At 39.0% G+C, this 12520-nt stretch overlaps 1 protein-coding gene across 14 annotated transcripts in view; it reads left to right on the forward strand.

Annotated features, from left to right (window-relative positions):
* UVRAG (UV radiation resistance associated) overlaps nucleotides 1–12520 on the forward strand; it is a 331316-nt gene that overhangs the window by 47714 nt on the left and 271082 nt on the right. The window lies entirely within an intron of this gene.

The following is a 12520-nucleotide window of genomic DNA, read 5'->3' on the forward strand; positions in this document are numbered from 1 at the left end:
TGCTATGGATATTCTTGGATATATCTGTTGGTTGAATGTTTGTATGCATTTCTGTTGCGTATATAACCAGAAGTGGGCTTGCTTGAAATATGCATATTATAAGCTTTAGTATATATTGCTAAATAGTTTAAAGTTGCTGTTTTGTTTACATTCTCATTAGCAGTCTATGAAAGTTCTTTCTGGTTATTCTACATTATTATGAATACTTGATATTTTAAAAATGTGTTGAATGTAAATTATATGTAAATTATTGATAGATATTATATATAGGATTGTTTGAATTTAAATCAAGAGATTTTTAACTGACAGACTAAGCACATGTAGTGTCAGTAGTGTCAACACTTAAAAGAATTGATATTAAGAACGACTATATACTGCTATGTATACTAATGAGGTCCCTGTATAGCACAGGGACCTCAGTGCTCTGTGGTGACCTATATGGGAAGGAAATTGAAAACAGGGGATATATGTATATGTATAACTTATTTACTTTGCTGTACAAAAGAAAGTAACACAGCATTGTAAAGTAACTATACTACAATTAAAAAAAAACACAAAAAGACAACTATTAAGGTTGTGCATGTAGATAGTGACACCTGATGACTGCCACCTAGTGGTCAACGAGTACAGGACCTTACTGATTTTAACACTTCTAAAGTCAGCATTTATCTTACGATGGAAGAAAAATGTTACAATGGAAGATGGAAGAAAAATCTTACAATGAAAGAAAAGAGTGAAAAAGTTGGCTTAAAACTCAACATTCACAAGATTAAGATCATGGCATCTGGTCCCATCACTTCATGGCAAATAGATGGTGAAACAGTGGAAACAGTGAGAGACTTTATTTATTTGGACTCCAAAATCACTGCACATGGTGACTGCAGCCATGAAATTAAAAGACACTTGCTCCTTGGAAGAAAAATTATGACCATCCTAGACAGCTTATTAAAAAGCAGAGACATTACTTAGCCAACAAAATTCTGTCTAGTGAAAGCTATGATTTTTCTAGTAGTAATGTATGGATGTGAGAGTTGGACTATAAAGAAAGCTGAGCACCGAAGAATTGATGCTTTTGAATTGTGGTGTTGGAGAAGACTCTTGTGAGTCCCTTGGACTGCAAGAAGGTCCAACCAGTCCATCCTAAAGGAAATCAGTCCTGAATAGTCTTTGGAAGGACTGATGCTGAAGCTGAAAATTCAATACTTTGGGCCACCTGATGTGAAGAACTGACTCATTTGAAAAGACCCTGATGCTGGGAAAGATTGAAGGCAGGAGGAGAAGGGGACAACAGAGGATGAGATGGTTGGATGGCATCACTGACTCAATGGACATGAGTTTGAGTAAACTCTGGGAGTTGGTGCTGGACAGGGAGGCCTGGTGTGCTGCAGTTCATGGGGTCACAAAGAGTCAGACACGACCGAGCAACTGAACTGAACTGAAAGTCAGAATTTATCTTACAATGGAAGAAAGATAATTTGTTAGACTTGATGATAAATTGGAATGTGTTTGTGTGTTGAGAAGTCGCTCAGTCGTCTCCAACTCTTCGCAACCCCATGGATTGTAGCCTACCAGGTTCCTCCGTCCATGGGATTTTCCAGGTAAGAATCCTGGAGTGGGTTGCCATTTCCTTCTCCAGGAGGTCTTCCCGACCCTGGGATTGAACCCGGGTCTCCTGTGTTGTAGGCAGACGCTTTACCATCTGAGCCATCAGGGAAGTCCATAAATTGGAATATGTTAGATGGTAATAAATATAATTGAGTAAAATAGTGTAGTGAAGTATCTGGCAGGGGTAGCGGCTGAATTTCTGTGGTAGTCACATGAAAGGTCTCATTTGAGCAGACAGCTGAAAAAAATGAGGGAACATACCATGTATCAGAGGATGAGATGGTTAGATAGCATCACTGAGTCAATGAACATGAACTTGAGCAGACTCCAGGAGATAGTGGTAGACAGGGAAACATGGTGTGCTGCAGTTCATGGCGTCGCAGAGAGTCAGGTACTATTTAGTGACTGGACAACAACTACCATGTATCTAAGAGGGGAAGACTGTTCCAGGCCAAGAAGTAGGAAAACATGAAGGTAGGCGTGTACTTGAGGTTTTCAAGGAATGGCTAAGAAGTTAGTATGGCCGGAGTGGAGTGAGTGGTTTGAGATTTTGACAAGCTTGACAGAGATAGGGAAAAAGGAACTGAGGATCAGGACAGCAGAGGAAATGACCTGGAGAGATAGCAGATAGTAAAGGGGTGGATGGCATGGGAATGAGTTTTTGAGAGGTAACACAAAATTGAGGACAGCTAGTGAACAAGGACCCCCAGCATATTCATTTTTCTATTTTCTAACGACCCTAGCACAGTGAAGTCCAGTGTCTATTGCGTTAACTAGAATAATCCACTGTTGACAGGCTAGATGGTGGAGCTGTGTCTCCAAGTTATATGTCAGAGTCCTGATTTCTTCTCAGATATATTTAGCATTGAACAGTTAATGGTGAATGTATCATTCAGCTTTCTTATCTCAGGGTTCAGCTAACCATACCCTCCAAACTAGTTATTTATTGACGTTTGGTTCAGGGGGAAGTTAATATTCTTAACATTATTGAAGGGCCATTGGTTAATTAAAAACTAAAATAATTGAAGTGGTAAGAATGCTGCTGCTGCTAAGTTGCTTCAGTCGTGTCCGACTCTGCAACCCCAGAGACGGCAGCCCACCAGGCCTCCCCATCCCTGGGACTCTCCAGGCAAGAACACTGGAGTGGGTTGCCATTTCCTTCTCCAATGCATGAAAGTGAAAAGTGAAAGTGAAGTCGCTCAGTCGTGTCCGACTCTAGCAACCCCATAGACTGCAGCCCACCAGGCTCCTCCGTCCACGGGATTTTCAGGCAAAAGTACTGGAGTGGGGTGCCATTGCCTTCTCCAGTGGTAAGAATGGAAGTAATTAAATTCTCTAAATTGGATTTTGTACATACGTAAAAGTAGAGGCAAATTGCGTAATGAACCTACATGAAAGTGAAAGTGGCTCAGTCATGTCCAACTCTTTGAGACCCCATGGACTATACAGTCCATGGAATTCTGCAGCCAGAATACTGGAGTGGGTAGCCTTTCCCTTCTCCAGGGGATCTTCCCAACCCAAGGATCAAAGCCAGGTCTTCCACATCGCAGGCAGATTCTTTACCAGCTGAGCCACAAGGGAAGCCTGAGAATACTGGAGTGGGTAGCCTATCCCTTCTCCAGCGGATCTGCCTGACCCAGGAATTGAACTAGGGTCTCCTGCATTGCAGGCGGATTCCTTACCAGCTGAGCTATCAGGGAAGCCCAGTGAACCCATGTGCACCATTTTTAACAATTATCAAGTTAATTATTGTGTCTTTTATTTTTTACGAAAAAGTTTTTCTTTTTTATTAGAAAATTAAAAATCTCACGGTGGCAGGAAGAAGAGTGATAGCTGTTTCCTGTGTGTTTGGAAGTCCGTCTCTTTCACAGCATTGTGCTGCGCCCCTTCTCCTGGTTAAATGTCTCTTAGAGGTCTAACAGAGGTCAGTGATAGGCCTTATAATTGAATAAACAAAGTTCTAGAGCATGTGCTTTTAGGGAAAGCATGTGACAGAGTTATCAGGACCAAAACTTCTGTTTGAATTGAGACTGCCTGAGATATTTTTAAATCTTTGGGAAAAAATTGACTGGACAATATAAATACTTTTTATGAGTTACTGGCTTGAGGGGTTGTCACAGAAGTGTATGTTCTAATTGAACTGAATTAACATTTCATCTTTGTGTGTGTATGTGAGAGAGAGAGAGAGCGTGCACGAGAGAGAGAGAGAGAGAGAGAGAGAGAGAGAGAGCGAGCGTGCGCATGAGCGAGAGTGAGAAAGAGAGAAGGGAGTTGGATCCTCTTGCTTAGCCGTTTTATGTTACTTTGTGTTAAACTTCATCATCATGCAATTATAAGACCAGGGAAGAACAGGATTCTTTGGGAACATGTAGGAATGTCATTTATCTTAGTTTGGTGAGGGTGATTAGGAGAGGCTTCTTATAATAAGTAATTCCTAAGTTGAGACATGAAGGATGAATAAAGGTGAATGAGACAAAGGAGAGAGAATTTGGGGCTGGGGAATAATTACTGCTTGTGAATTTAGTATGCCATTCCTGAGAGTTATCTTGTATGTTTTGGGGAAGTTGGAACAGCTTTTATGAATTCTTAGTTGTGTTTCTTGTGACTGTTAATTTGTTTTTGAGTGATAACATAGTGACAACATGTTTGTATTTTGAAACTTTTCTGTATATGTATTCCTTTAATAAATAAGAAGTATCAGTTGAACAGTGTTTTAGAGAAATTGCCTAGATAATAAATAATAATTTTAGATTCTCCTGGAGGTGAGCTTTTCAAAGCCATAAATATCCTAATATCCTGCCACTATACTTTCAGTGAATAAGATATAGGTCCCTAAATGATGTTAGTACTTGAATAATTTGTTCCATCTAGACATGGGCTTATATGTATAGGTTAAATGTAGAAAATCATCTAGATGTTTACAGTAACATTATTAGGCAGTAGAGTCTTTAATATGTGGCAGACCACATCTGTATCTGAGTGGACCAGCTCGGGAATGATTGGTCGTTGTCTGGCAGCTATTCTATAAAATTATAAAGGAAGGTCATTGTAATGAGAAGATTGACAATAGTTCTGCTGTATTAATGTTCTGTTGGTTTAAAATGTTGGTTCAGGCCATCAATTCAGCCACAGAAACAACTTCAAAAGACTACTCTCCTTTCAAAGACTTTTAATTAGTTTTAGAATGAAGTATTCTTTGTGCCCATCATCCCACCCCTTAAATATGGCCCTTCATATTTAAGGGCCATACATTCACCAGGTCTTTTTTTTTTTTCCGTTTTGGAAAGGGGTGGTTATTTCATGCTTTTTCTGCTGAGAATTTGAAATTACGCTATTTCATATTCCAGAGCACATGGAGTTTAGTTGAGAGATGACCTTATACATAGGGGAGTAAATGGCTGTCTTTTTAGGCGGTTAATCCTCCAACTCCTGTCTTCAGGCTTAGGGCCCGAAATGACATCATGAAGAGATACCTTTGTTTTTAATCTCTGTAGATACCTCCTTGTAAGATGCTGTATTTTTCCCATTATTGAATATTTGAAAATTTTTGTCTTATTACTTTGTATTGTGATACAGCACACATTACAGTAAAGGGTACAAATAATAGCCTGGTGACTTTTCACAGGGAACAGATCCATGTAACCAGATCAAGAACAACAGCATTATTTTGTGTTCTCCCTCCAGTTACTACCTCCTTCCAAAGACTACCACTATCCTGACTTCTAGATTAGTCCTGCTTGCTACTGAACTTTTATATGGCATATGCTCTTTTGCTTAGCATATTAGTGAGATTCATACGAATTATTTATTAATTCTGTATGTATGTGTCCTTTGGCAAGTATGTGTCTCTATTTTCTGTTAGGTATCTACGTAAGAGTGGAACTAAGTGCTGAATCGTAGGTGTTTTCAGCTCTAGTAGGTGCTGCCAGATAGCTTTCCAAAGTTGCTTGTACCAGTTACATCCTTACCAGCAGTGTGAAGTTTTTAGTTGCTCCACATTCTTGCCCAAACTTGTTATTATTTGTTTTGAAAATTTGAGCCATTCTGGTGGGCTAGTGGTATTATATTGTGATTTTATTTTACATTTCCTCATGTATTATTCTAATTGATCACCTTTTCCAGTGTTTATTGGCCATTTTGATATTCATTTTTCTCAATTTATATATTTATGAAGTGCCTGTTCTGGAGAAACAGTGCCAGTTAGTGTCAATTAAAAATAAACACATTCTGTGCAAGGATTTGGCTTTTTTTTTTTAATATGTTTATGAGAGCTGTTCAGTCTCATTTTATAGTTTAGTCTTTTTTTCTTGTTTCCTGATTTGATTATCTCAGGTTTTGTGCAGTTGGTTTGTTGAATTCTACTCTGTGGTTTCACTCATGCCTGTGAGTATATAGCTTTTTTGTTGTTCAAGCTCAATGCGGAGGACTTCTCGTAGACCTGAGTGAGACCTGGGTGTGGGCTTTGAATTATGTTCTTGTCTCTCTTTAAGACTGCCCAAACCAACGCCTCAAGTTTATATACGTTGGCAAATTCCTTTAAGGGAAAAGTCCTCTAGATTTACATTTATTTCTTCGAGTTCTGGCTTTCCTTTTTGGCTTGGAAAATCTTCAGTGATGATGGTGGTTATATTTTAGCCAGCATTTTTAATTGTTTTCAGTGGGAGGACCGTCTAGCTTGCCATTATCAGAAATGGATGGTTGCCTTCCATTCATGTGTGAAATCTGATCTTGTTGTTTCGTAGTTACTCATCATGTTATACTCATAATATTTTTGTCTTTCTTTATTGCCTATATTTTCAATAAATTTATCTAAACATAACTTTGGCTTCTTAAATAATTGACTACCTTCAAAGAAAGATTTGCTGGTATCAAGTACTTCAGTATATATTTCCTACAAACAAGGACAATCTCTTATATAATTACATTAAAATGACTAAAATCAGGAAAGTATAACATTGACACAGTACAGTTAAGCACAGTCCTTCATCCTCTACCCTCCAGGTATAGTTGACAAAAATTGTGTGTATTAAGATATGCAACATGATGTTTTGGTTTATCTATACATATATGTATATATATATATATACACACACACACACACACATAGGTATATCTATATATACAGGTATATATATATTATCTATACATATATATTGGAGAAGGAAATGGCAACCCAGTTCAGTGTTCTTGCCTGGAGAATCCCAGGGACAGCGGAGCCTGGTGGGCTGCTGTCCACGGGGTCGCACAGAGTCGGACACGACTGAAGTGACTTAGCAGCAGCAGCAGCAGACATATATATACTTATATATATGTAGTAAAATAATGACCAAAATCAAACTGATTAATATATCTATTACCTCCCATAGTTAACTGTCTTTTTTTGGTAGTGAGAATGCTTAGTACTCTCTTAGCAAACTTCAAGTATACAATATAGTGTTATTAACTTTAGTCACCATGTTGAACATTTGATTTCCAAGATGATTTCATCTTGCAAAACTGAAACTTTGTACCCTTATACCCTTTGGCCAACATCTCCCCATTTTGCCCAACCTTCAACCCCTGGCAGCCACCATTATACACCCGTTTTTATGAGTTTGACTTTTAGATTCCACATGTAAGTGATATTATGCAGTATTTCACTTTCTGTTTCTGACTTATTTCACTTATCATACTGTCCTTCAGTTTCATCCGTGCTTTTGCAAATGGCAAGATTTCCTTTTTAAGGCTGAATAATGTTCCACACGTATATGCATGACATTTTCTTTATTCATTCATCTGTTGATTAACGCTTGGGTTGTACATGTATTTGACTATTGTGAATAATGCTGCAGTGAACACGGGAGCACTTCTATCTCTAAGACACTTTCATTTCATTTGAGTATCTACCCAGAAGAGGGATCACTGGATCATAAGGTAGTTCTATGGTAAATTTTTTGAGTTACTTCCGTAGTGTTTTCCAAGTGGCTGTACCAATTTAGGTTTCCACCAATTAATCCCTAGTCCTTATTCAGGTGTTGTCAACTCTCCAAGACTTAATCTAGAAACACTTTGTCTTTAGTTGTCATGTTGCTTTCTTCTTAAGTTTGGACAGTTCTTTAGCCTTTTCGGGGTGTTCTGACTTCAGCGTTCAGAACCATCAGTTCAGTCTCTCAGTTGTGTCCGCCTCTTTGCGACCCCATGGACTGCAGCATGCCAGGCTTCCCTGTCCATCACCAACTCCTGGAGCTTCCTCAAATTCATGTCCATTGAATTGGATGTCCACCCAACCATCTCATCCTCTGTCGTCCTCTTCTTCTGCCTTCAGTCTTTTCCACCATCTGGGTCTTTTCCTAAGAGTCAGTTCTGCGTATCAGGTGGCCAGAGTATTGAAGCTTCAGCTTCAGCATCAGTCCTTCCAGTGAATATTCAGGACTGATTTCCTTTAGGATTGATTGGTTTAATCTCCTTGCAGTCCAAGGGACTCTCAGGATTCTTCTTCAGCAACAAAGTGTAAAAGCATCAGTTCTTCGGTGCTCAGCTTTCTTTATGATCCAACTCTCAGATCCATACACAACTACTGGAAAAGCCATAGTTTTGACTATTATTGGACCTTTGTTGGTAAAGTAATGTCTCTGCTTTTTAACATGTTGTCTAGGTTTGTCATAGCTTTTCTTCCAAGGAGCAAGCGTCTTTTAATTTCATGGCTGCAGTCACCATCCACAGTGATTTTGGAGCCCAAGAAAATAAAGTCTCTCACTGTTTCCATTGTTTACCCATCTGTTTGTCATGAAAGATAGGACCAGATGCCATGATCTTAATCTTAGTTTTTTGAATGTTGAGTTTTAAGCCAGCCTTTTCACACTCTTCTTTCACTTTCATCGAGAGGCTCTTTAGTTCCTCTTTGCTTTCTGCCATAGGGTGGTGTCATCTGCATATCTGAGGTTATTGGTATTTCTCCCTGCAATTGATTCTGGCTTGTGCTTCATCTAGTTTGGCATCTTGCATGATGTACTCTGCATATAAATTGAATAAGTAAGGTGACAGTATACAACGTTGACCTACTCCTTTCTCAATTTGGAACCAGTCCCTCCATTTAAAACCATACAGACCAATTATTTTGTAGACTCTTTCAGTTTGTTTGATGTTTCTTCATGATGAGATTCAGGTAATGCATTTTTGGCGGGAAAACTATACCTGTAGTGCTGTAATCTTTTCAGTGCTTAGTTTTAAGAGGCACCTGTTGCTGGTTTGTCCCAATTTGTCACCTGATTAAGGTAATTCCTGTCAGGTTTCTCCACTGAGAAGTTATAATTTTTCCATTTATAATTAATAAGTAATTTGTGAGGGAGAAACTTTGAGACTTTTTATATATGATGCTTCTTATCAACTGTTTGCTTACCAGTTTTAGCATCCATTGGTGATTTTCTAATTTCCATCTTTCCTTTTATTATTTATTAGTTGGCAATTTAACTTTCTCTCCCATTTAATTAATTAATTATTAATCTGTATCATTATGGACTCAAAGATTCTTATTTTATTCAGTGGGTTATAATCTATTATTATAGTTTATTTTGATGCTTACATTATCCTGCATTTGGTTAGTGAGAGCCCTGTAAATTGATTCCTATGTCCTTTTGATATGTCGACATCATTGAGTACTTCCTGACATTCTGGCTTGAGATATTCCAGACTCATGTTGTACCCTTCCTGCCGTAGCTCTGGAATCAGTTTTCTCCCCAAGGAACCCTTGGTTCTCTTTTTTTGAGATTGCTAAATAGACAGTAAGATCTGAGCACACTCATTGTTACTAGTGTGCTCATTACTTCTGGCCTTTCTTAAGGGACTGAGCTAGGAACTCACACACACACGCACACACACAGTATATCTATTGCTCTTTCTTTTAAAAACCATGCATTCACACCAATATCTCCAATTTCAGTCCAGCTGAACTCTGGACTGAACAAATTCATTTGTTACTCCATTTTCTGACAGTGAAAAACCTGGCTTCCACTGACCTCCACATCTTTGCTCAGGCTTAGAATTCACAAAAAGTGGCCTCAGAATTACTAATCCTTACCACTATAAGAAGCAAACCTATACTTTGGAGTTCAGTGTCTATTTCCTTAATTAAAAGTCATATACAGTGAAATGCACAAATTTTAACTATTTTGTTTGCTGAGTTTTGGTAAGTGCATACATACTTTGTCAAGATATATACATTTCCTATCATTCCAGAAAGTTCTCTTATGCCCAGAAGCCGGTCTCCCCACAAGAGGAAATCATTTGTCACCACAGATTTGTTTTACTTGTTTTAGAACTTCATATAAATGAAATCATCATAGAATATTTTTTCATATTGTTTTACATTCTTGCCTTGTCTTTTCAGCTGTACTTCTTTGCATTACTTTTTAAATCATTACTTTAGGATTGCTGTATGTACTTCATGTAAACAGGAGAACCTTGCAACAGAATAGTTCCAGTTGTCTACCTTCTCTAATTTATGCTATTACATTTGTATATATGAATCTATACATATGTTATAAAACTCTTTATACAGTTATAACTTTTACTTTAAACAGTCATATATGATATAAATAAAATAAGAAAAATAGATAGTCTTTTATATTTACTCACTCTTTACCATTGCCAGTGCTTTTTATTCCGTCTTAGAGAGCCAGGTTTCTGTCTGGTGTCATTTTTCTTCAGTGTAAAGAATTTTTTGAGCATTTTTTGTAGTACAGGTCTGCCTACTTATTCCTAGACCTTAATGTTCATCTTCATATTTAAATGAAATTCTACTCCTATTTGGGCTTCCCTGGTAGCTCAGCTGGTAAAGAATCTGCCTGCAATGAAGGAGACCCTGGTTCGATTCCTGGGTCAGGAAGATTCCCTGGAGAAGGGATAGGCTACCCACTCCAGTACTCTTGTGCTTCCCTGGTGCCTCAGATCGTAAAGAAACCTCCTGCAGTGCAGGAGACCTGGGTTCAGTCCCTGGGTTGGGAAGGTCTCTTGGCAGAGGGCATGGCTACCCACTCCAGTATTCTTGGGCTTCCCAGGTGGCTCAGATGGTAAAGACCCCGCCTGCAATGCCGGAGGCCTGGATTCAATCCCTGGGTTGGGAAGATCCCCTGGAGGAGGGCATGGCAACCCACTCCAGTATTCTTGCCTGGAGAATCCCCACAGAGGAGCCTGGCGGGCTGTAGTCCATGGGATCACAGAGTTGGACACATTGAGCCACTAAGCACACCACCCCTATTTAGCAGGGTTGCTAAAACAATTTTGGTGGGATAGAGACAGGGTGGGGGTCATATCAGAATGGAGTTCTGATGATCTTAGGTTGAAATTCATGAGTGCTGTGGAATCCATATAAAACTGCACAGTGAGCTTATTGTGTTATCATCATGCTATTTATTGATAATCTTTTGGTGTCCTCAGACATCCATTTTGGTTAAGTGGGCATTCATTCACTCACTCAGCAAATATTTATTGAGCACATACCAGGAACTTTTCAAACTTTGGGGATCTTGTGGTAAACAAATCAGGCAATGTTCCTGTCTATCAGAGCTTTTATTTTAGTACAGGGAAATCAGAAAATAAAAATATACAAGCAAAATACATACAAGTGAAAAAGATCAGACATAAACACCATGAAACTAGAAGTCCTGTTCCCTCTCCTGAAACGTCAGCAGTTAAATTCACAAAAACACATACATCAATATATCCCCTAAACCAAAAATACTGCTCTGGTCCCCTCCCCACTTTGGTCAGGAAAAAAACTGTCACGAAGCAAAGATCAGTTACCCTTATATGAGGGCTTTTTGATTTACTGATTTATATAATATGAAAATTGATAATTTAATGAGATTAATTAGTTATGTTCAGTAATGAGAGCCCTAACAGTTAAAGTAGGGGAAATAGCAAATCAAGACAATGAGATATCATCTCATACCAGTCAGAATGGCCATCATCAAAAAATCTACAAACAATAAATGCTGGAGTGGGTGTGGACAAAGGGAACCCTCTTGCATTGTTAGTGGGAAAGTAAATTGGTAACAACCACTATAGAGAACAGTATGGAGATTCCTTAAAAAAAACTAGGAATAAAACTACTATATGACCCAACAATCCCACTGCTGGGCATATACCCTGTGCTGTGCGCTTAGTTGCCCAGTCATCTCCAACTGTTTGTGACCCTGTGGACTGCAGCCCGCCAGGCTCCTCTGTTCATGGGGATTCTCCAGGCAAGAACACTGGAGTGGGTTGCCATGCCCTCCTCCAGGGGATCTTCCCAACCCAGGGACTGAATCCAGGTCTCCTGCATTGCAGGTGTATTCTTTGCCATCTGAGCTACCAGGGAAGCCCAAGAATACTGGAGTAGGTAGCATATCTGTTCTCTAGGGGATATTCTCGACCCAGGAATTGAACCAGGATCTCCTGCATTGCGGGTGGATTCTTTAAAAAGACACATTACCCCAGTGTTCATCGCAGCACTATTTCCAGTAGCTAGGACATGGAAGCAACGTATATGTCCATCACCAGATGAATGGATAAGGAAGTTATGGTACATCTATACAGTGGAATATTAATCATAAAAAGGAACACATCAGAGTTAATTCTAATGAGGTGGATGAACCTAGATCCTATTACACATAGTGAAATAAATCAGAAAAACAGATATCCTATATTAATGTGTATATATATAGAAAGATGATACTGATGAACCTATTTGCGGGAGAGCAGTGGAGACACAGACATAGAAAATAGACTTGTGGACACAGTGGGGGAAAGAGAAGGAGGGATGAATTGAAAGAGTAACGTCGAAACACTACCATACGTAAAATAAATAGTGGGAATTTGCTGTATGACACAGGGAACTCAAACCCAGCGCTCAGTGATAAACTAGAGAGGGGTGGGTTGGTGTGGGAGGTGGGAGGGA

Source organism: Bos grunniens, chromosome 15 (assembly GCF_055505025.1).
Source record: "Bos grunniens cultivar Pamir isolate PY7600 chromosome 15, Bosgru_T2T1.0, whole genome shotgun sequence".
Lineage (NCBI taxonomy): Eukaryota > Metazoa > Chordata > Mammalia > Artiodactyla > Bovidae > Bos > Bos grunniens.